Genomic DNA, 22,991 nt, shown 5'->3' with positions numbered 1-22,991 from the left:
CTCTAGGGTCTCCTGCCTCAGCCTCCCACATGCTGAGACCCCAGGTTCCTGGTATCAGGCCATGCAATATTAACTTGTATGTCTTTGTTTTTGTCTATAGCTATGGAAAAATACTGCGGTTTTCCATTGGAATCTCTGAGCAACAAGCTTAAAGAACGAAAGCTAACCCTTGTGGGTGGCCATGACACCCACAAAGTGGGCAAAGAGGATTTGTGTTATGTGTTAGGATGTTGGCTTATTGTCATGAATCATGTTCCTACAAGGCAGACCTGAGGCAGTGATTCACTGAGTGACCGCGAGGCCTCTCAGCTCGTTACTTATAAGAATGATGTCTAAGCCCAAAGTTTTGATCACACCGGCATAACAACCCTTTCTTTTTTTTTCTGTTTGTTTTTCTAGGGCCGTATGTGGCCTCTAATCCCTTTTCTCTTCTTACTGAGAAGGGAAACAGGATGCCTGGCTTTTGAATTTGTCCAGGTACCTTCGCTAAAGAGATAATCCTCCCCAAAGTCTCACCATTAAATACCATCTGGCATGTAACTGAGCGACTTCTTTCGTCTCAAAGCTGAATCCACTTTCCCCAGTGACGTCAGCGTATCAGCAGGCGCCCAGCACCAGCTGTGAGATAACCCTCCCTTCTGCCCACAGCCACCCTCCCAAGGCCTTGCTGCACGGATTCTGCGCATTTCCTTTCCCAAGCCCGAGCTCTTACAAGCCCGTGTGTTCTCTGGTTCAATTTAAAGGGGGGAGCAGGTTTCATGGTCAGAACTCCAAGCTGCTGGAGCGTCTTTCCAGGCCCCCAAACAGCTCAGCCTCCCATGGCGTTCCTGGGTGTAAGCATGCGGCATGGGCTCCGCAGTTTGCATTCGCTTCATTGATCTGCCCAGCAGTGACCCTTTCCCGGACTCTGAATTCTGTCACGCGCCGTCGGCTTATCGTGACCGAACACACCAAACGCAGAAGGCACTGTGTTTGGAAATGAAGGAGAACCACCGCTGGGCCTTGCTTGCGGTCCCTCCGTCTCTTCAGAGTGTCTCTGGGAGAAGGCTCAATGATGACTTAGTTGCCTGCCTCGTTTAGATTCCGAAGGGCTCAAGAGAACCGTTGGGAATCTTAGAACAGTGCCCTGGAGGGGCATCAGGTGGATGGGAGGCCAGCAGAAGGTTAGTTAGGAGGGGGCGGGATTGCGGACGCTGTTGGGTTTTATGCTCATCCTCCACCCTAGTGAGCAGGGGAGAGTGTGGCACTGGGCTGCCAGAGAGATGGGGCGACGGACCTTGGTACAGTTGCTTCCATGCTCTTGTATATTGTATATTATGATGGTGCCGCATATCACTGGGCGGCCATTTTGGGTAGATTCAGGTTAGGTAGCTTCCCCTGCAAAACCAGTTCGGATAAAGGGGCTGTCCCCAACTTGAAGTATCTTAACGTTTTTCCTGATAACTTGGTGTAGTAGTTTGAAAGAAAATGGGCTCCAGAGGAAGTGGTGCTATGAGGAGGCGTGGCTTTGTGGGAGTCAGTGTGGCCTTGTTGGAGGAACTGTGTCACTGTGGGGGTGGGCTTTGCGGGTTCGTCCGTGCTCAAGCCACACCCAGTAGTTGAGACCTCTTTCTGTTGCCTGGGAGTCAAAATGTAAGAACTCTCAGCTCCTTTCCTCTACCGTGTCTGCCTGATGCTGCCTTGCTCCCTGCCATGACGACAATGGACTAAACCTCTGAACTGTAAATGAGCCACCACAATGAAATGTTTTTCTTTATGAGTTGCTCAGGTCATGGCGTCTCTTCACAGGAACAGAAACACTCCTAAGACACTTGACAACCTTGGTTTAGGATGCCAAGGATCAAAGCTTGTAGCAGCAAGAGTGGGATACCTCAATTGCTGACCTCAACCATCAGTCACGCTCACAGGCACTGTTCCTGATGCTGGTTTCTCAGGCTTGCTGTTTCGGTTAGAAGGGGCAGTGTGCACTGCGGCATTGTTCTCATTGGTAACTTCATGGGAAATTGAAATACCCTGCCCAAGATCACACAGCCAGTAATGGGCGTGGCTAGGACTCAAACCCGGATGCCACTCACGAGAGGTTATAGCCAACAATAAAAGGGTAGTAAGATAATGCAGCTATGTTATTTAACTTATTACATCTAAGGTAGGCTTATTTAAGTTGTCTCGGTAATTCTCTGAGAATGAAATTTATTTCTCTGAGCAATTCTTTGGAAATTTTCCAAAAGAAATGTATTATCAGGCGTCATACTCAAATAATCCAGCATAATCAAAACGGGGCTCACTTTAGCGGAATTACTTCGGACTTCCATCCGTTTCCCCCAAAGTCTCTCCCAAGCTTAGTTATTCAAACAATTTCCATTTGAAGTGTCTGTGCAATCAGTTTAATTGTATTTACACTGTAGGCTCACACAATTAGCACACATTTGCTCTGGCACAGTGAGGTACACACTAGCATCGAGAGGAGAAATGTTTGTCAGAGTGGGTACTAATTTGGTAATATTGGTGATATTTTCATCATAAGATGACCTTTGCTTCCCCAAGCAGCTTGGCAACAGCAAGGACTTGGATGATGAAGGTTGAGTTAATGAGCCCTGTCTAGCTGTTCATAGACATGAGCCGTCCTGCCTCCCCTGGGTACCACTCGGCTTAGCTGATTCAGTGAGGCTCTTGGGCTCATTACGGAGGCAGACAGACTCTAAGATGGCTCTCAACAACCCCTCCCTTTTGGTGTTCATGTCTTTGTGTGGCACTCTCTCCTTCAGTGTGGCTAGGACCTGTGATTTGCTTCTACCATGATAACATGTGCACTTCCATCTAACATAACATGGAAGATTAGAAGATGCTTCCTATGAGGAGACTGTCCCTTGCTTGCCTGAAGCCAGTTGCCATGTCGTGTGTGTGTGCATGCATGCAGTGGAAAGCCCCATGTGGTAGGAGCTGAAGGCAATCTCTAGCTGACAGGCAGCAAACTCCAAGGTCTATCAGTCCATGGGGGCTGAATTTTGCCAAAGTTCTGTGAGACAATAACGGGATCCTTCCCCAGTTTCTATGAGGATACCATGGTGAACAGGAAGGAAAAAACATCTCACAGATTCAATGCAATTTCTAATAAAGTATCAGTGATGGTGGAAGTAGCAGAAGTGTGGGATTCTGGGACCGACTGGGATCCTTGTAATGGTTCCACTACAAGTAAGTGCCACCCACTCCTATTTCCCATGAATTCCCATATACCTAACCACAGACAGCACGCTGGGGCGTCCAGAACCAGTATAAACTAGAGATGGTAATCACCCAGGAAGATCCCATCAAAATGACAATTGAGGGTGTTTTGTTGGTAGTTGTGTGAGTTCTGAGTGTTACAACCCCGGAGGTTCCCACCACCTCCGATGTTTCTCCATTCCAGGTCTTGAGGGAGAGAAGAGCCATTTTCCCAGCCTGTTCCCTGAAAGCCCTGGTGGACTGTCAGTTTGGACTGTTTGCGATTCATCAATCTTCAGCATCTATGCCTGCCTCTAATTTTCAGCATCATTAGCCCTGGGCCTGCCTGAGATGGTGAGAGTGTTTAGGGATGTCACGGCAGCATCCTTACTCATCGACCGTGCTTGGAAGTGAGAAGAGAAATCCTTAAACCTGCCCCTTTTCCTTCCTCTTAACTTTAAAAGTTTTTCAATGAAGTTAGGTGGACTTGCTTCCTTCATAGTCTATCGTCCTTCCTCCTTGATCTACCAGGCCCTTGCTTTCAACAGGCACTTCGTTCTGTGTCCCTCTTGGGGATGATTTTTGCATTTCGCCACTGGGCGCTGTAGATGGATGTCAGCACATTTTATACTGAACTGAAAAATGCAGTTTGCTTTGTGCAACTATCAACTCTTAAAGCCCCATTCGGGGGCTAGAGGAGATAACCTTCCTTCCTCCACGTATGAAGCAACCAACAGGTTCCTGGCTTCTCCTTCCCCCTGCTCATCTTTCCCTCTTCCTGGTGGACACCCTTTTTGTCCTCCACTGCTGGGCAAAGTGGGGTAGAGATGAGAGAGAAAGGAGGCAGGCGAGTTAAGATTTGATCTGCTAGCCTCATGAGCTCCACTCCGCTCATGATTAAAGCTAGCCACCCCTGGAGTCTGTAGGACGGCACAAGCTAACTCTTTGTCTCATGTCCTCGCAAGGGAATTTTGGAGATGTCCCGCAGGTCCCTGTTTTGCAGGTCCTTTGACTCAAGTGGATAACATTCATTCTAGGTTGCCTCTTCCAGTTCTGTCCTCAGCCTTTGGTGATTCAGCTGTGCACCCCTAGCTTGGATCTTGGCTTTCTTTGTCTTGATCTCCTTTGACCCTTGCCCCAGCCAGCCCCGAGAGTGGCCAGCTGACCTCCATACAGCATCCCTGCTTGCCCCTTTGTCTCCGAAGCCCAAATGCCAGCTCTTCCCAATTTTCTACACTTTCTCAGTGGAACTGACTTCAGCCAGAGCTGGTTGTATCCTCCTGCTCCCCAGACAATGCTCTCCCACCTCCAGCTCCCAGTGGAGTAGACTTAACCACAGCTCTCCAGGTGGTCTGGTGAAAACCTTCCTAGGCTTAGGAAAAAGAGAAGGCAATTCCATCCCTCACCCAGAGCGAGAAGGACTTGATACAGATAAAACACATCCTCAAAATACTCATTGGCCCTCGGCTCCAAATTCAGATCCCTTCATCCCATGATCTCACAGGGAGTCCCAAGAGGTGTGGCTCAGGTTCTCTTCCATCCATGTGAGGGAAAGTAGAAGGGAAAAGTCTCTCGGAACTGAGGTGGAACAATGTCTTCCGTGTTTCCTGACAGTTCTTGCGAGCCTAGATTCGTCTGTTCTACCTTTCCCTCCCTGGAAATCCCTCCCATACCACCTGCCTAGCTATTGGCCATTCAGCTTTTTATTACACCAATCACAATTACATCTCCGCACACTGTACAAATATTCCACAACAATGCCCCCACCCCCAGCTTCAATTTTCATGTATGACAATGACAGTATCTAGCTCTTAGGCCTTGGGGCATGCTTCTTATTGTATATCAAGTTTGGTTTCTAGATTTAGCTTACTCAAAAGTTTGTGTTAGGAAAACATTTTAATTTCCCAAATCATTTCCTAGTGAACTGGTGGTCTTGTATGTCGCGACTCCAGTCTGTTATAGGAATAAACATAGTTGAGATGTTTTAAAGAAAGATGATATTAATAGCTAGTCAGCTTCAATTCAAAGCTCAATGTGTCATTACTAATAAGAATGGAAAGGAACTTGGGAATCCTGAAAAGGTGTCAGGTATAATTTCATTCCAAGCTTTCTTTCTTTCTTTTCTTTCTTTTTTTTTTGTATTTTTCGAGACAGGGTTTCTCCATAGCTTTTTGGTTCCTGTCCTGGAACTAGCTCTTGTAGACCAGGCTGGCCTTGAACTCACAGAGATCCGCTTGCCTCTGCCTCCCGAGTGCTCGGATTAAAGGCGTGCGCCACCACTGCCCGGCTCCAAGCTTTCTTTAAAGAGGAAACTTGTCTTAGGCCGTGACTGACATCCATTCCATGGGTGATTGATTGATTTGTTTTGGAGTCTTCAGGTTTAATCCTGACCAGGCTGTGGAAAATGTGTCATTCCACAATTGGGTCAAACAATCCATGTCAACAGGAAGGTCTGAAAGTGAGCTTATGAAAATGTCCATCTTCTTCCCTTCCAAATTGGCTCAATGAGAGTAAGATCTCTTGGGTTACCTGCCCAGAGATCCCCTAGGGTGGTTAGGTGACGTTCAGATTTGTGGCCTTGGAACCCTGGCTTTCTGTTGTCCCATCCTAGCTCTGAATTAAAATAAAGAATCTTAAATACTAAATTATAAACTGTTTCATGTGTATGTGTGTGTCTGGTGTATGTGTCTGTGGTGTGTGTATATGTGTGTGTATATGTCTGTGGTGTATGTGTATATGCATATATGTGTGTGTGTTATGTGTGCATACAAGTCAGAGGACAGCGTCTGGTGTCATTCCCCAGGCCCCTTTCACATTTTTTTTGAGACAGGGTCGCTCGTTGACTTGGAACTTTGCCAAGTAGGCTAGGCTAGCTGGTCAGATAGCACTTTACAATCCAACGATCTTCCTGCCGACTGTTTCTTCAAGTGAATAACATTTCATAATATCTTTTGAGCCACAGAGAAGATTTTGAAAGATAAAATTCCCACATGTGAATCATTTAAAAAAATTTCTGGGTTATTTCATCATTTCGCTTTTTCAAGTAAATACAAGTCTGCAAACCCGATTTTCTCAGGTCTCCCTGGCCCTTGCCTCGGGGTGGGGGCACACCCCTGGTAATAGCCGCTTTCTGTTGCGTCTGTCTTACACAGTCAAGTCTCAGGTTCTTGCCCGTTTCATCCAAGACAGAGTAATCTTTGCTAATCCTCAGAGGGCAGATTGCAAGCAGGTCTGTCCACTCTGGTTACGAGGGAATGTGATTTCTCCCAGTGCCCTGGGCCCCTTGCCCAACAAGCCATCAGAGTATATACATTTCCATTGTCCAAGCTGCCATTTCCCTGGGGACAGTCCTGAGCGCTGTCCTGAGAACTGTACCTCTGATGAACTCCAGCCAACCAGCCCTTGCGAAGCCAGAGTAGTTTTGGGTTCCTTTGGACCAAAAGTGTGGTAAAGCTGGATTACATCCCTCATCCCTCACAGGAGAGAGAGAAGGTTCTGCTGTGTGGCATTTGTCACTTGGGCACCCATGGGCCGTGCATCTTCAAGAGAATGTCGATATTAAAGAGGGTGTCCACGGCCTGCAGCTGTTCTTGTTACAGAACTGAGATGCAATTCCTCAGGCAAGGACCGCTCCCCAATCTTGCCTTCCTCTTCCAGAGAAGAAGCATTGCTTTCTCCTCATGCAAATCATTTATGCAAATTGATGCCTTTCCTCTCGGTTCATCAGTGTGCTTGTTGGAACCCTTTTGGTTACAAACAACACCCAACAGCTTGAGCCAACGGAAGCAAGGGAAGGACTGGACTGCGGAAATAGAACGGCAGAGTTGCAGCTGGGCCTCGTGGAGAACCTAACAGAGACGACTTCAAAAGCTGTAATGGAGTCTCGTCTCCTCTCTCGTGCCAATGGGTTGTCTTTGAGCTCTGCTTCACCTGGTGTATGGGCTGGGAAGGAAAATGCGTTCAACTGGTTGTTTCTGAGGCATAAGAAGACTATAAAGGTGGGGGGTGGGGAAGGACCTGGATGCCCAACTGGAAAGATCGATAGTGGCCAGATCAAGATTCTGTTTTATAGACCTGCACTTTATCCCGATAGTAGCAAATGGCAGTGTTGTAGACAGGTGTAAAACAGAGCAAACACATGGATATAGGCTGAATATTTTTTACTGAAATATGAGGGACCAGACGTGTTTTGGCTGTCTGAAACATCGGTTGGCCTAGAACCCACTCTAGACCAGGCTGGCCAGCCTCAGTCTCCCAGAGGCCGCCTCTGCCTTCTGAGTGCTGGGGTCGTTCAGCAGCACCCCACCCCAGGGGTTGCGACCCACAGGTTGAGAGACACTGTCCTAAAGGCTCCATCGCCTTCAAAAGCAGCACCTCCCTATGGGATAACTTGCACACCATCTATTTACGTTATGATTCATAACAGTAGCAAAAAGGACAGCTATGAAGTTAATTTTATGATTGGGGGGGGTCACCACAACATGAGGAACTATATTAAAGGGTCACAGTGTTAAGAAGGTTGAGAATCACTACTTTAGGAGGTGGAGCCTAACCGGAAGGACTGGGTTTCTCAGGAGAAGGCGGAGTTTAGCTTGGTCCTGTTTCTGACCCAACCAACCTCTGCTTCTGCGTTGGTCCCAGGTACCACCATGCCTTCCCCACACACAATGGACTGATTCTCAGAAGCTGTGTGAGTCATAACAGATCTCTGGTCCCTTGAACCCCCACTTCCACACCGTAGCTCATTCAATCCTTGAAGGCACTATGCCCATCAGACAGACTTGGAGACTGCAAAGGGGTGACCCAGGGATCTTTTGTCTGTTGCAGATTTATTGAGAGGTCCCCTACATGCTCTGCAACTCATCCTTCAAAGTGCAAAGTTCAATGAGTTGTTTTTGTTTGGGTTATGAAACCAGAATTACAGCAAATTGATAACCTTTGATAACTGCTGATAGAGCCCATAATACGTCCACCCTCTATTATTCTAGCCCCCGACAACCCCTGATCTATCTTCTGTCTGCAGAACTGCCCGTCCAGGACTCAATCTCTCCTGCCTGTGACTCGGCCACATCCCGATTTGCCTGTCCAGAGAACAGTGACATTCGCCACACCTCCTGGTAGGTAGTAAATGCTCCACGAATGCTGTATATCTCATTATAAGAAGTTAACAGAGCATTTTTTTTCAGCCGATTCCGACACCTTTAAAGTGAAAACCATAAGGCACAGCGTTAAAGCGTAGAAGTTCCTTAGAAATCATTCTGGCTCTGGTTCTTAAGAGTGTGCAAATGAGAAATTAGCGATATATCAAAAAATTACCACTTGTAAGAGAGGCTTGCAGGGCATTATGGGAGAGAGAGAGAGAACTCAGGAGGTGTGTGACCTTAAAATGACAGCCAGTTAACTACATTTCTCAGTCACTTGCCCTCTGCCAAGGCAGTGCCATGGATTGTGGCTTGGCCCTTTCAGGGAGGGCAAGGGGCAAGAGCAATTACATAGCTCCTTTCCATGTTAACGGAAGCCTGGGCATGCTCACTAGAGTAGAAATAGCGATAATCTCATACAGCTGAAAACTTTAAAAATTCAATTAAATCTCCCTCAGTAGATTTAAAAAGATATATAGTAGTTATTTTTATGTCTTAGAAAGGATGAAAGTATTAAATATTAAAACTTCTCTAAACCATCTACGTGACTCTTGTTTTAAATTCAGTCATTCTTTCTTCCTCCCGGCATAACATGCCCACATACCGGTAAGTCTAAGGCATAGGATTTTCCGTTTGTTTTTATAGCTTAAATCTATGTCCTGGACGTGTCTTCTAATCGTTGATTGGTTCTAATTTAATTATAGTTGGGACTGGGAGATGGTTCACTGCGTAAGAACACTGTACAAGCTTATAGACCTGAGTTCAAATCTCTACTATCTATCTAAAAGCTTGGCATTGCCTCAAGTTCTTGTGATGTTAGCATCGGGGGAGAGAGACAAGCAGAACCAGGGACACCAGCCTGACCAAATTGGTGAGCTTTGGGTTCAGGGAGAGATCCAGCCTCAGGGGAAAAAAGGAGAAAGAGTAGCTAAAAAACACTCAGTATTTTGCTCTGGCCTCCACACGTTTGCTCAGGAACACATACACACACATGCACACACACATACACAACACACACACACAACACACACTCATACCACACCTACAAAATTAACATGTATTTTAGCTGTATGTGCATAAGTAATGTAAAGTGGATGAGAAAGAAAGGGGGAGATGCACATGCAAATACATATTTAAGGCAAAGTAGAAACTGAATGCTGATAGAATATTCCAGAACACTAAAGATACGACTTCTGATCTGGGTGTCAGAAAGGAGAGCTAAGCACTGCCACTGGGAACTGTATCCTGTATGTGGGTCTTGTATACATTCTGGGACTTGGACACCTTGGAGGGACTCCGGCCTGGTGACAGTTTTGCTAATGGTATGCTAGAGAAGAGCCCTAGTTCATCATTTGGTTTGCATTCTTTGTACCTCTTCTCTCTGTCTGTCCTGCTTCCTTTGTATGTACCTGGACCACTTTATGTACCTGCTTTGTTTGTTTATACCCATATCGTTTGTATGTACCTGTGTCACTTGTATGTACCTGATTTCTTAGTATGTATCACTTGTATGTACCTGTACCCTTTGTATAACCTGTATCACTTGTCTGTACTTGCATCTTCTGCCTGTCCTGCTTCCTTTATATATACCTGTATCATTTGTATGTATCTGTGTCATTTGTATGTATCTGTTTTCTTTGCATGTATCTGTGTCATTTGTATGTACCTGCTTCCTTTGTATGCAGCTATATCATCTGTCCTGGTTTCTGTCATTTGGGATGAATGTCCAACATTCATTCCAGGGGTATAGAAGCTTCACTTTGATTTTAGGAGATCCTGCAGACACCAGAGGATCAGACAGTGCCTCCCAACTGAATCAGCAAGGCTTTGTTCTAATAGGCTTATTAATGGAGAAGGGAATTCTATGCAACGAGGCTGATCACAGCTGTCCCTCAGTATTTATGGGGAGTGGGGGGTGGCTCCAGAACCTCATTGTGGCTGGTGTAATAGTCGGTATCAATTAACCACCTTGATTAGATACTGAATCACCTGAAAGACAGGCCTCTCTCTCGTTATGCCTGTAGGGTACTATCTTGACTTGATTAAATAAAGTGGGAAAGGCCTGCCCACTGCGGGTGTCGCCATTCCCTGGGCTAGGGCCTTTGAGTACATGAAAGGGAGACAGTGAGCTAAGCATGAGCACTCTCTTCTCCCTAATGCTGGAAGTCAATGCGACCAGCCGCTTCCGGCTGCCTTGACTTCCCCACCACGGGGGACTGTTCCCCGAACTGTGAGCCACAGCAAACCTCTCCTTAACTTCCTCTTGTCAGGATATCCTGTCACAGCAGCAGGAAAGAGATTAAAATAAATACCAGAGCCCACTGGCATGCAAGACCCTTCACATAAAGCATTGTGGTCCTATGCATCATGTTTATTTATTATTTATTGATGTTTAGGATCCAAACCTGGGCCCTGTGTATGCTAGGCAGACTTGCCATCACTGAGCTAAATCCCCAGTCTATTTTTTCCTCAAGAAATGGTTTCACTATGTAGCCCATGCTGGCCTTGAATTTATGCTTCAAGAAAGTTGGGATTACAGTCATAAATCGCCACAGCCAGCCTCTCAGATAGTTTACCTGCTTCTAGATGATTTATAGTGAAATGTCAAGTGTATGACAGACACTGTACAAACAGTTGTATTAGGGCATAATTTTTGTGTGTACATATGATCATGTGTGTGTGAGAGAGAGTGCAAGAGAGTGTGTGTGTGAGAGAGAGAGAGAAAGAGAGGGGACTGTATGTGTGTGTGTGTGTGTGTGTGAGAGAGAGAGAGAGAGAGAGAGAGAGAGAGAGAGAGAGAGAGCGAGCGAGCGCAGGTGTGCATATATGTTCCTGTGTGTATGTTGGAGGCCAACGGTAAACCTAGGGTATTGCTGAGGACACGTCAACCTGTGTTTTGAGAGACGATCTCTCACTGGGACCTGAGACTTGCTGATTGCTGATTAGGCCAGGCTGGCAGCTGTGAGCTTCAGGGATTTTCCTCAGCCTTTACCTCCTCAGTGTCGGGATTACAAGTGTGTGCTACCATGCCCAACTTTTTATGTGAGTGCCGGGAATGAAACTCATGTTCTTACAATTACATGGCAGGCCCATTACCAACTAACTGAGCTAGCTCCCTAGTCCTCATTTAGGGAATATTTTTGAAAACTCATTATGTGTTTTGCATCAACATGATTTTCTTTTCTTCTTCAGTATTTTCAATGTGTAGCTGGTTAAATTTTCAGCTGGTTGAATCTGATGCAGAGGGCTGACTGGCCTTGGTGTGGTCTGAAGGTCCCTAATTGATGTTCTAAAGGATCTGGCTGTAACCACCCCCCCCCTCACAATGATTGTTTACACGCAGTGGAAGGTGTTCGGCAGGGCTTTGAAAGCTTGCTTCCCGGTGTATCCAATTTGAAGGTCTTCTTGTCTCAGCATGTGCCTGCAAGCACACTCGACAAGAGAGAACAATACGTGCCGGGAGCATTGCAGCTGGCCTTTTGAACTCATTTAGAGTGGGCATCAGGGTGAAGAGACTTGTAGCTTCTCCACTTGAACAACAAGATTTTCATCACTCACTGGCTGGTTTAGAGGCTTAGACATGATGTCCCCAGACACACTTTCTATCAGCAGCTCACTGGGAGCCAGGACACACAGGGAGACAGACTTACACGTGACTTTTCCAAATGAAGCCGAGCAGACATACAAAGCTCAAACCTATAGCCAGCCAGCAACAATCTGCTTGGGGCCATCGTAGATGTCATGCTTAGGGCGGTGAGGAGTATAGGACATGCTGGTTTTATGCTATGGAAGCAGAAGCAGTCAACAGCACAGAGTTCTGTTCAGCTAGCATATGCATTTCTAGAATATTCTTTTCACACATTCACTGGACACTTATTTCTACTTCCCCTCTATACCTCCATGCCTTTGTTGAGCATCACTGTGTATATGGTTTCTAGACATGGAGGATATAGCAGTCAATAAGACAGCCAGAATCTCTGTCCGTATAGCCCTCCCTAGACGGAGACAGCGAGCAAGCAAATGAATAGATCGCAAGTTCTGATCAGCAAGAAGTGCTGTGAAATAAAACGAGGTAGGTTTTAGAAGAGGGGATGCTCAGCTGAGGGTAGCATGGTGGGTGGCTAAGGACCCCAGGTTCCGAGTCATGAGGGACATCACATGACCGCCGTACAGAGAAGAGCAAGTCAAGAGCCTCGATGTGGGCACGTGCATACAAAAGGCCTGACAATGGAGGCCAGGGGCTGGCCCAAGTGTGGCTGGGAGATAAGAAGTGAGAGCCCAGGCCCGGCTGGGGAGGGGCTGGGTATTCCAGGTCGTTGTGAGACTCACATTCCTCTCTGGGATGAAAGGCTCTGGTGGAGTCAGAACAGAAGACGGATGCCATTTTCGTTGTTTTCATAGATGTCCCCTGACTGCTGTGTGAAGGGTAGGCTGTGACAGAGGGCCCAGCTGGAAGTGGGGACACCAGGAATCCGCTGCAGGGGTCCAGATGACAGAAGGAGGCCGTGGGAGGTAGCTGCAGTCGGAATGTATTTGGAAGGCAAAACCAATACGGTGAGCAGACAGGCTGTTTATCAGGAGAGGCGGGGAAGAGGAGGGAAGGGTGGTCCCATGACTTTGGATTGGCCCACTCAGAAGAAGGGGCTGCTGCATGTGGAGCCAGGGGTCCTGAAGATGGAACAGGTTCGGGATCTGTTAAGTCTGGGGATGCTGGTGGCAGGTTTTGAGGGAAAGGAGTCGTCTAAGATCTAAGTTTGGGAATCATTCATCTCTAAGTGCTGTCAAAGAGACGGAACGGTCTGTGGTGCGTGCATAAACCATACACACACACACACACACACACACACACACACACACACACACATATATATATATATATGGAGAGAGAGAAAACAAAGATTGGAGAGTCAAGAAGACCATGATTGGGGCTTTACATCTCCTGGGGGATTTTCTTGGAACACAAGAGACTAAGGTCCTCATCTGGCTGGTGGATGTCGGTGTGAGGTTCGAAACTCAACAAGGGCCCCATCCTTACCACCAGCGAAACACTCTCAACCCGTCTTGATGCTGCCCCTCCCCCCCAGTCCCGCCATGAAATCAGAGGCTGCAGCAGAAAGGCTGTCTCTCCTCTCCAGAGCTGCCACTAGGCACATCTGTGTGTGAATCGCCTTCTTTAATCCTCTTCACCCTGAGTCACTGAGCGGATGGTGGTTTTTTATCCTGTGAATACAATCTGCACCTTGGCTTTGCTGCATCCCAGCCATGTGGTCTCCTAAGGTGTCTTCACCTCAGCTTCCTCATGCCCACCTACCCCACAGGTTGGTCTTGACGACTGACTGGGATATGCATGGAGAGGCTACCACGGAGCCGGGAAGGTGACATGTCATAATAGTTTACACTGCGTGCCGGATGTACCTTTTATACATTCGCCTGCTTACCCCAGCATCCCTCTGAAGCAGGTGTTGCTTCTTCTGCTCTATAGATAAAGTTAGGCAGTGTGACTGACTGCTAGTTCAAGTAGCCTGGGAGGTAGGAATTAATCCTTCAGGCACCGTGCCAGCCCGTTGCTTCAGAATGCTGAAAATGTTTCCTTTTCCTCCCTCTTCTCTGCAAGTCATTTAATTAGAAGGCGCTAGCTTGGGAGGCACAGCGTTTCCCTGTCCCTCCTCACTGGGCTGCGTTCATTATCTGACCCCGGGACAACTTCTGTCCTCTTTCTATTCGGATGGGCAGCTCTGTGCAGCGGCAAGCAAAGAAAAATTCAAATGGACCGGAAGACGAGCAATAAAGGCTCATTGGCAGCCGCCTCTGATGGGAGCCCGGTCATGCGGCTCAGTATACGAGCCATGCTGCTTTTATAGGTTTCTTCTAGTGTCGTCAGGAACTGACCAGAAGGGAAAAATTATGGTTTTGGAAAGCTATGGAAATCAGAACAAAGTAAAGGGTTGTTTGGGGGAGATGCTAAAAGTCCCTCCATCTGCATGTCTGTGTTTGTGTCTCTCTCTGTGAGTGTGTGTGTGTGTGTGTGTGTGTGATTGAAGGTGGGGTGTGGATGCACACATGCAGGATATGTGTACTCCTGTGCACCGGAATAAATAACATGGCCCTTCAGGGGTTTGACACAAAGAGATGGGCTGGGAAGAACCTTCTGGCTTCTGCACCTTCACATCACCAAACTGCTAGCACAAAGCAGAAGGTAATCTCCCAAGAGAAAATAAAGCCACATTCCCCATGAAACAGGACTGTCATATTTAGCCAATAAGAACACAGGATACCTCGTTAAATCCGATTTTCAGATAAATAGCAAATGATATTTAGGATGCACATGTTCCGTGCATCATACTGGACTTCCTACCCCCCCCCACCATTGTTACCTGCAGTTTGGATTTTACTGACCATGCTGTGTTTGACTGACAAATTCACCATGAAAAGAGTGGGTTTCCCTGCTAAAACCCACAAACCATATTTCGATTTTGAAAGACCGTATTTTCTTGTGGGACTTTTTCTTTTTCTTTCCGGAAGCCCCATAGTCACTAGATAATGTCACCCCTGTAAGGGGGGGAAGTGGTCATAGGAGCCGTCTGCTGTCTCCTGCAGGCTTCATACCTGTGAAGTACAATGGCACAGGCCCCTCAGAACGTTGTACTCTTCAGTAGAAAAACCCATTAAGGATGTTTTCAAAGGATTGCTTACCGCGGGCTTTAGTAGCCAGGAGATGTCCTGGCCTGCCCAATTTCTTCTTCCTTCTCTACCCTGCACAGCGACAGACTCCTTCCCAACACACAGGTGGCTGAGAAGTCTCTGGAAGGAACGTTAGGATGATGGGAAAGCCAAGGAGAAAATGTCCCACAGGCCCCGGTGGGAGGCAACCCACAGACGGCCAGAGGAAGCGCTATCCTCATCTCTGTCACCAGAACAAAGGAGACCAGGCATGAAGCGTGAGCTTTTGAGTGACGGTCACCCTAGTTTCTGGCCAGGCCAGCTGGCCTACTCCGCCTGAGGCAAGGCTGAAGTGCTGATACCTGCGTCACGGAGCCATTGTTGGGACTAAATAGCGTCGTCCGGAAGCTCTCTATCAATGGTAGTCATTATTGTCACCTAGGACTCTTTCTCCTAACAAGTCCAGTTGTAATTTTTTATAAATAACCTTTTCTGACGGCGGCTGTAGTGCATGTTCACAGAACAGCATGGAACCCAAAATACCAAAATGAAAAGATTAAACAGAAATCCTCCACCATTTCTTACCTCTTATTTTGTGTCAGTAAAGAACAGCTGGAAGGCTTTTAGAACCAAGATTGGGGACCCCCAGTCACATCTAATGAATCAGAACCTCCAGGAGTAGAACTAATAATGTATTGGCATCTTTTTCCTTTTAAGCAAAAGCATTTGTTTTAGTTATGGTTTTATTGCTGTGAAGAGACACCATGGCCAAAGCAACTCTTGCATAAAAGGAGACATTTAATTGAGGCTGGCTTATAGTTTCCGAGGTCAGGTCCATTATCATCACCGCAGGGAGCATGGTGGCGCACAGGCAGACGCGGTGCTACATCCCGGTGTGTAGGGAGCAGGAACTGAGAGACCTACTGGGCCCAGCAAGAGCTTTTGAAACCTCAAAGCCCACCCCCAGTGACACACTTGCCTCCTATTCGTTATAATCTTTTCAAATAATTCCACTCCCTGATGACTGTATGGGCCAATGGGAGCTGTTCTTACTCAAGCCATTGCCACATTCCAGAACAGTCTCTGGCAAAACGACATTTAAGGAACCCTGACACTCTTTTGTGTCCTCTATGGCTCATATACTCTAAAACGTTGGACAATAGCCTACATTCACCTTATTGTCTGCTTCGGCCAAGCTGCAGGATCTTGGATCAATCATCCTTCTTCCTCCTCCTCCTTTTTCCCTTCTGTTTTTGTTTTTGTTTCTGAGACAGGGTTTCTCAGCGTATCTTGGCTGACTTAGGGCTCAATCTGTAGACCAGGCAGGCCTTGAACTCAGAGATCCAGCTACCTCTGCTTCCCTGGCGCTGGGACTAAAGGCCTGCGCGCCACCACCGACCGACTGGACCATCATTTTTCTTCTACAACTTAGGTTTTCGTAAAGGCTTCAGCAGTGGTTTCTTATCACCCAGCAGCCCCCTCACAAAACGAATCCGGTTTACAGATGTCGCCCCTCTTGCTCCCTGGTGTCCTTCCTGTCTGCCCCACTGACAAAGGAGACACCTGTCACCGCTGTGTGGTTCCTTCTCTCCCCTCTGACTCCAGGGCCCATCTGAGGGCCTTATGCGGCTCTGGTCTCCTAGTTGTCATTCTGTGATTTTGTTGCTAATGTTGAAATACCCCACACCCCACCCACCCTGCCGTGGATATGCCCGTGGGGGTTTGTACATTTTCTTTCCTGAAATATTAATTTGACGTATAACACTATTTTTCATCTAGTGTTCAGCTGACCGTGATAGTTATTTCAAACAGTCTTCAAGGACTCTAGGGGGAAATGTCCTTGGCTGGCCAAGTGACATTTTAGGAAAATAAAATGGGAGTGGAACGCTATAAAAAAAAAAACAACCCTCAGAGGTGGCTGTCTCCAGTTACCGAGTAATGAGAATGGATACGGAGTGAGCAAGGACCTTAAACCAATTAGGAAACCAACACACTTGTGCGCGTGTCTGGACAGGGGTGGGGAGGGTGAGTCGGTAGCTCAGCCTCAGGAAGCCCTGTTCTCAATCCCCATAAACCAAGCATAGTGCCTGTAATTCTCCCACTTGGGAGGTAGAGGCAGGAGGATCTGACGTTCAAGATGAATTCAAGACAGCCTGGGCTACATGAAACCCTGTGTAAAAGGAAAAGGAAAAAATATATAATGCCTATGAACTCGCTGAGACAAATACAGCCGGGGCAGGGATTCATGTAGCTTCATACTCGGCTACATGTCCCCCTGGGTCGACACTCTCTCCAACGGCAGAATGGAAGCTCAAGAGACCGTAATTGGAGAATGTTTCACAGGGCTCCTTGGGAAAACATGTCTTTGGGACTAGCGAGCAGCAGCAGGGAATGCCAGACTACCACTCAATTCTGAGGAAGCCAGAGGGGCAGGTCCGTACCCTTAAAGTATTTGTGTCCCAGCCAGGCTCACCAAAGGGACGGTAACACGGGCTGCCGACTGCTTAGCATTTGTTGTACCCTGAGGACAGACGGGAGCTGCCAAGGAAGCCCGAGCTGTTTCATGAATGAACAGATGATTCGCTGAGCAGATTTTAATGTAGGTAGCTTCTAATTACCGAGGGATGGCACGCCAGGCACTCTAAGGTTGATTGAGGAAGCAATGGGAGTACAGCCTCCCCGCTCCTGGGAGAGTAAATATTTGGAATGGTGCTGGCAGAATAGCCTTCTGTCGAGGAGTGGAAGGGATGGCCATAATTAGCTAGACAAAGCCCATGGAATGAGGATGTGCTGGTTTGAATCCCGCTCGCCACAAGCCTTGGGAATAGGGGTCTTAAATATGTGAACTGTTCATTGCCATCGGGATAAAGTGGATGTTGTCCCATCATTCAACAGTAAATGTGGAACTGGTTCCAGATGTCCTATGAATGCTCCCTATGTACGTGGTATATTTACATAGAATCTATGCATATCCTCCCCTGTATATTATTTATGGTGGTTAGTTTGCCTGTGTGTCTCTGCGTGTGCGTTCACACGCATGTTTGTGTGTGTATGCTTAGATTCAAGTGCGTATGAGCGTGGAGGCCAGCTCTAGATGTTACCCTCCCTTGCCCTTCCTGTTTAATATATGTGGTAGGGTCTTCCACTGGCTTGGAACTTAGCAAGGAGGCTAGGCTGGCTAGCCCCAGGGATTCACCTGTCTGCCTGCCTGTCTCTGCCTCTCCAGCTCTTGGGGTTCCAAGCTCTTGCTGCCACTCTGGCTTTCTCTCTTCCATGATTTTGGGGACTAAACTCAGGTCCTTGTGCTTGCCCTGGAAGCATTTAACCAACTGAGCAGTCTCTGGTCCCTAATATTAGTATTGTTACTATTATTACCATTTGAAACAGAATTACTTTATGTAGCCTTGACTGGCCTGTGTCTTAGTTAGGGTTTCTATTGCTGTAAGGAGACACCAGGACCATGGCATGTCTTATAATGAAAACATTTAATTGGGGTGGCTAGTTTCAGAGGTTCAGTCCATTATCATCATGGCGGGGAGCATGGTAGCGCACAGGCAGACGTGGAGCTGGATCCGAGAGTGCTACATCTGGACTCAGAAGCAACAGGAAGTCACCGGACTGTCACTCTGAGTGTAATTCTCAAAGCCCACCCCCACAGTGACACACTTCCTCCAACAAGGCCATACCGCCCGTCTTAATAGGGCCGCTCTCTTTGGGGACCAGTTTCTTTCAGACTACCATAGTCTGTAACTCTCTGAATGGACCAGGCTGGCCTGGAACTTGCAGCAATCCCCCTGCTTCAGCTTCTATGGTGCTGGAATTATAGGTGTGACTCGGCGCTTTAGCCCTCCCTGTTCCTTAGATCAATGACAGCACCTATCTAGTCTATAACCAATGTAATAAATTTTCCTCAAGTTACCCTCCAAGGAAGTCACATCATTGTGCATTCCTACTTATAACACATAAGAAGACCTATTAACCCCCAAGTGGCCCCCAGAATATGTTATCTAGAATTAGTCCTGGCTCCCTAGCATGGAGCCTTAGTGTGGCCTTCATCTGTATTTCTCTTATTGCAACCGAGTTTCTTATGTGTCTCCTTCATAGCTTTGTTCCCCATCCCTCAAAAGCTGGCAGGACACTCTTGAGAAGAAATGAAGTACAGAACATAGGCTAAAGAAAGGTCCTAGGGAATGGGTGGGGAAGTAACATCCAAAGTGCCAAAGACCTTACCACCGCAACCAGGAGCAAAAGGCAAATCTCCAACTGCGAAGACAACCAGGCTTATTCATGCCCAGTATTTGTACTGACCATTCCATCACCCATCTTTTCCCTTGCCCTTTAAATGTCACGTTAAATAAACTAGCATGTTGTTCTGTGCTACGCGGGCCTGCCAGAAAGGTACTGGATGGCTCCTTCCCAGGCAGGAGCGGCTGCCTTGGGCTCTGGTCACGTGGGACCTTGGAGAAAGCTTGCTTAAACCAGAGCAGGCCCTGCAGACCGTGCTCAATGCACGAGGCAGCAGCACTTCTTCATGGGAATATGCTTGTTCGGTCTCCCATTGGAACGGAGGTGTCAAAGGAGGAGAAGATTCTCTGTAGTGACCCTCAGCAGAGACGTCCTTTTCAGAACGGTCACAGCTCTGTAGCCGTGTCCTCTGAGGTTAGTGGGCCTGTCATGGCGGAAAGGTTCTACCACAGGGTTCTGAAACTTTGGAAACCTGCTGATGGAGACACTCAGAATAAACTCCACTAAGATTTGATTTCTAAATCCCAAACTGAATATCGCCGTCGTCAGTGTTGGATGTGAGCAGCTTGGAGAGCAAAGAGGGTGTACCCTATGGATAAACATCGACCGAGAACTCCTCTATGCAGGGTGCATGGGAGTCTGTACATCCCGTGACGATCTTGTTGGTGATAGAAAAATAATGAGGCGGGTAAATAAAGTAGGGAGGAGGAGAAGAAAAGGGGGAGGTGGGCCCGGGATAAAATATAGCCCCCTCCCCAGCTTGACTATTTAGCATCTTCATCCTTAGGGACTCAATTAATTTTAATCCTCCTTAAAGTCCTGTCTTGGTACAGCTATGTGGGGGGAGAGGTTGTATATCAACTGATGAATCCAGGGAACGGGAACACAGTTTGATAGCGGATACAGTTCACTTGTGTTCCACAGAGATGCCAGTAGACAATATTTCCTGGTTGAATATGATCGCCAGAAATATATGACACTTGTTCTAACACTTGCTCTAAGCGGGCTTCAAAAATCCACAACTTGTTTCTGGATCCCAGGTTCTCGGGGAGCAGAGACTGTCTTGTTTTTTAAGTGTAGGACCGAAATCACGCACCATCTGAGGAAGGGCGCTCCTTCCCAAGATGTAATAAGATGGGCCAGCAGCTACAGGGTTAATACTGTTTTTACTCTTTGACTCTTTCGGGGCCCGCCACCCAGCTCCCAAATAAATCACATGGAGGCTTATTCTTTCTTATTAACGCCCAGCCTTAGCTTGGCTTGTTTCTTGGCAGCTTTTCTTATCTTAAATTATCATGTTTGCCTTTCGCCTCTGGGCTTTTATCTTTCTCTATTCTATATGCCTTTCTTTACTTCTTACTCCATGGCTTGATGTGAAGCTGGGTGACTGGTCCCTGGTGTCCTCCTCCTCCTCCTCTTACTCTTCGATCTCTTCCCAGATTTCTCCTATTTATTCTCTCTGCCTGCCAGCCCCACCTATCCTTTATCCTGCCTCACTATTGGTCATTCAGCTCTTTATTAGACCAATCAGGTGTTTTAGGCAGGTTAAGTAACCCAGCTTCACAGAGTTAAACAGATGCAGCATAAAAGAATGCAACGCAGGGCTGGAGAGATGGCTCAGTGGTTAAGAGCATTGTTTGCTCTTCCAAAGGTCCTGAGTTCAATTCCCAGCAACCACATGGTGGCTCACAACCATCTGTAATGAGGTCTGGCGCCCTCTTCTGGCCTGTAGGCATACAGACTGAACATTGTATACTAAATAAATAAATAAATATTTTAAAAAAAAAGAATGCAACGCAGCTTTGCATCATTAAACAGATGTTCCACAGAATAAACAAATGCAGCACATCTTAAAATCACACTCCACAACAGGGTCCCTTCATGTAATCTGTGAGGAACTCTCAGGGGAAGGGTTCTCCTCTGTTAGTCTAGAACTTCAGGAGGAGGTGAGCTCCTTGCTGCCCTTCCCTTTCTGGTACTGAGGTCACAGCTGCCAATGACCAGCTCTGGTGCTCCTTTGCCCAGAGAAATAGTTGTCTGTCCATCCCCCAACCCTCATGACCCCATCAACCTCCTCCAATGTGCCTCCCCTCCAATGTTCCTCCCGATCTGACAAAATGGAAAGTAAGTTTGTGTTCTATTTCTCTCTGTTTTGAAATGGAGTCTTACTATGCAGTCCAGAATTTTCTTGCCTTGAATTTCCAATATCCCTGCCTCATCCTTCCCAGTTAGTTCTGGGATTACAGATCTATGCCACCAACATGTCTGACTTGATTTTTTTTTAAATAAAATAAATCATAGTTATTGTATATGAGCACCCAAGATCAATGAATTGTGTTTTTAGTTTCCCCATTTTATAGCAGTATTTACAGTACTGATCTGGATGTAACTGTTTTGTCTCTTTTCTGGGTTTTTTAAAATTTCAGATCCAGTTATAGTTCACTGCGGAGGTCAAATCTCTGCCTGTTTTTTCTTTAGGTTTTTAAGAAAAGGGACAGGTGTGACTTCTTCGGAAGGACACACACTGTCCTGTGCTACGGTGGCTTCCTGGAGAGGTGCCTGGGCTCCGCGCATCTCTAGTTATTTTTTTCTCAGCCTCTTAAGGTTGTGGGATATGAAATTGAATGTGGAAAGGGCATTTACACAGTGCCCGCCCAGGGTGCACACGTCAGAAAGGCAGTGGGTAGCACTGTCCTTCCCCTGGCAAATGACTCAAATGCTGAGCTCTAAACTCAAGGGCCACCAAGGGCCAGGAATTTCAGGATTACAGTTACTTGGTGTGGAATAATCCATCAGAAATAGAAGAGGAAATGATGATCAGCTAAAAGAATGTCAAAATATAATAGTATAATATTAAATATTATAATCAAAAGCAAAAGAGGGATAAAGAGAGAGAGTAGCAGGAAGAGATGGGTGGACAGAGGCATGAAGGAGGAAGGAGAGAAGGAAGGGGCGGGAAAGAGGAAGTGGAGATATAGGTAACATTGTATCAACTAAATGCCATCCCATTGCAGTCCTTACTCTGAGTTAAATGTGGATGTGTTTTACTGAGGCTACCTTCATGCTTCATCAATGGAGCCGAGCCTTTGCAGCAGAGACCATCTGCACCAGGAAGCCTCAAGGCTTTTCCGGGCAGTATTTGCTCCTCGTTTCAGCTCATTGCAACTGCAGTGTGAACTGCAGGAGTCAGGAGTTGTGAATGTGTATGTGCCTTCAAAAGGCCAGTCCTCTCTCAGGCTACCTTAACACACACACAAAGGCTGCGCATCATTTGTGAACGAACCCGCGAATGGATGGAGAACCAGAGAAAGGAGAGGATGCCTCGTTCTGGCCCTTATGGACCAGAGCACACCAGAGCTTAAGCTCAGTTTTCGGGATCTAGGTAGGCAGGAATCCTGGTCACTGGGTTGGGTGGAGGAGGGGCGTAAGGAGTCCTGGAACAAGGGAAGAAATAAAGACATTTAGTCCGAGGACGCAGACTCCCAGGGGGAACAGCAAGTTTATCAGTATCGAGATTCTGACTGCCAGAGTCATGGAACAGGCTCCCTTCCACATTCTCAGTCCTTGAGAATAGACAGTATTAGGGGCCTGGTCTGCAAAGCATGAACCTGAAGCTTAGGAAGACTCTGTTGCCCACAGTCACCCAACCAGTGAGCAGCAAAGCTGGGACTCCATCCCTGCAGTCTGCCTCAAGAGCCCACAGGGTTGGCTGTGTATCGTTTGTTGTTGGCCACCATTTGAAGG

The 22,991-nt window shown here is 47.1% G+C and overlaps 1 protein-coding gene across 4 annotated transcripts in view; it reads left to right on the top strand.

The window, feature by feature from the left end:
• Tmcc3 (transmembrane and coiled-coil domain family 3) overlaps positions 1 to 22,991 on the top strand; it is a 306,403-nt gene that overhangs the window by 10,179 nt on the left and 273,233 nt on the right. For 2 of the 4 annotated variants that reach the window (XM_075954041.1, XM_075954039.1), the window contains exon 2: positions 8,225 to 8,318. The exons of the other annotated variants lie outside the window; for them this stretch is intronic. The gene's annotated coding sequence lies outside the window, so the exon portion shown is untranslated. The remainder of the gene's footprint in view (positions 1 to 8,224; positions 8,319 to 22,991) is intronic. 4 annotated transcript variants of the gene reach the window in all.

This window comes from Microtus pennsylvanicus, chromosome 20 (genome assembly GCF_037038515.1).
Source record: "Microtus pennsylvanicus isolate mMicPen1 chromosome 20, mMicPen1.hap1, whole genome shotgun sequence".
Lineage (NCBI taxonomy): Eukaryota > Metazoa > Chordata > Mammalia > Rodentia > Cricetidae > Microtus > Microtus pennsylvanicus.
Note: the sequence above shows the minus strand (reverse complement) of the source record. Positions and strands in the feature narration are given on the sequence as shown.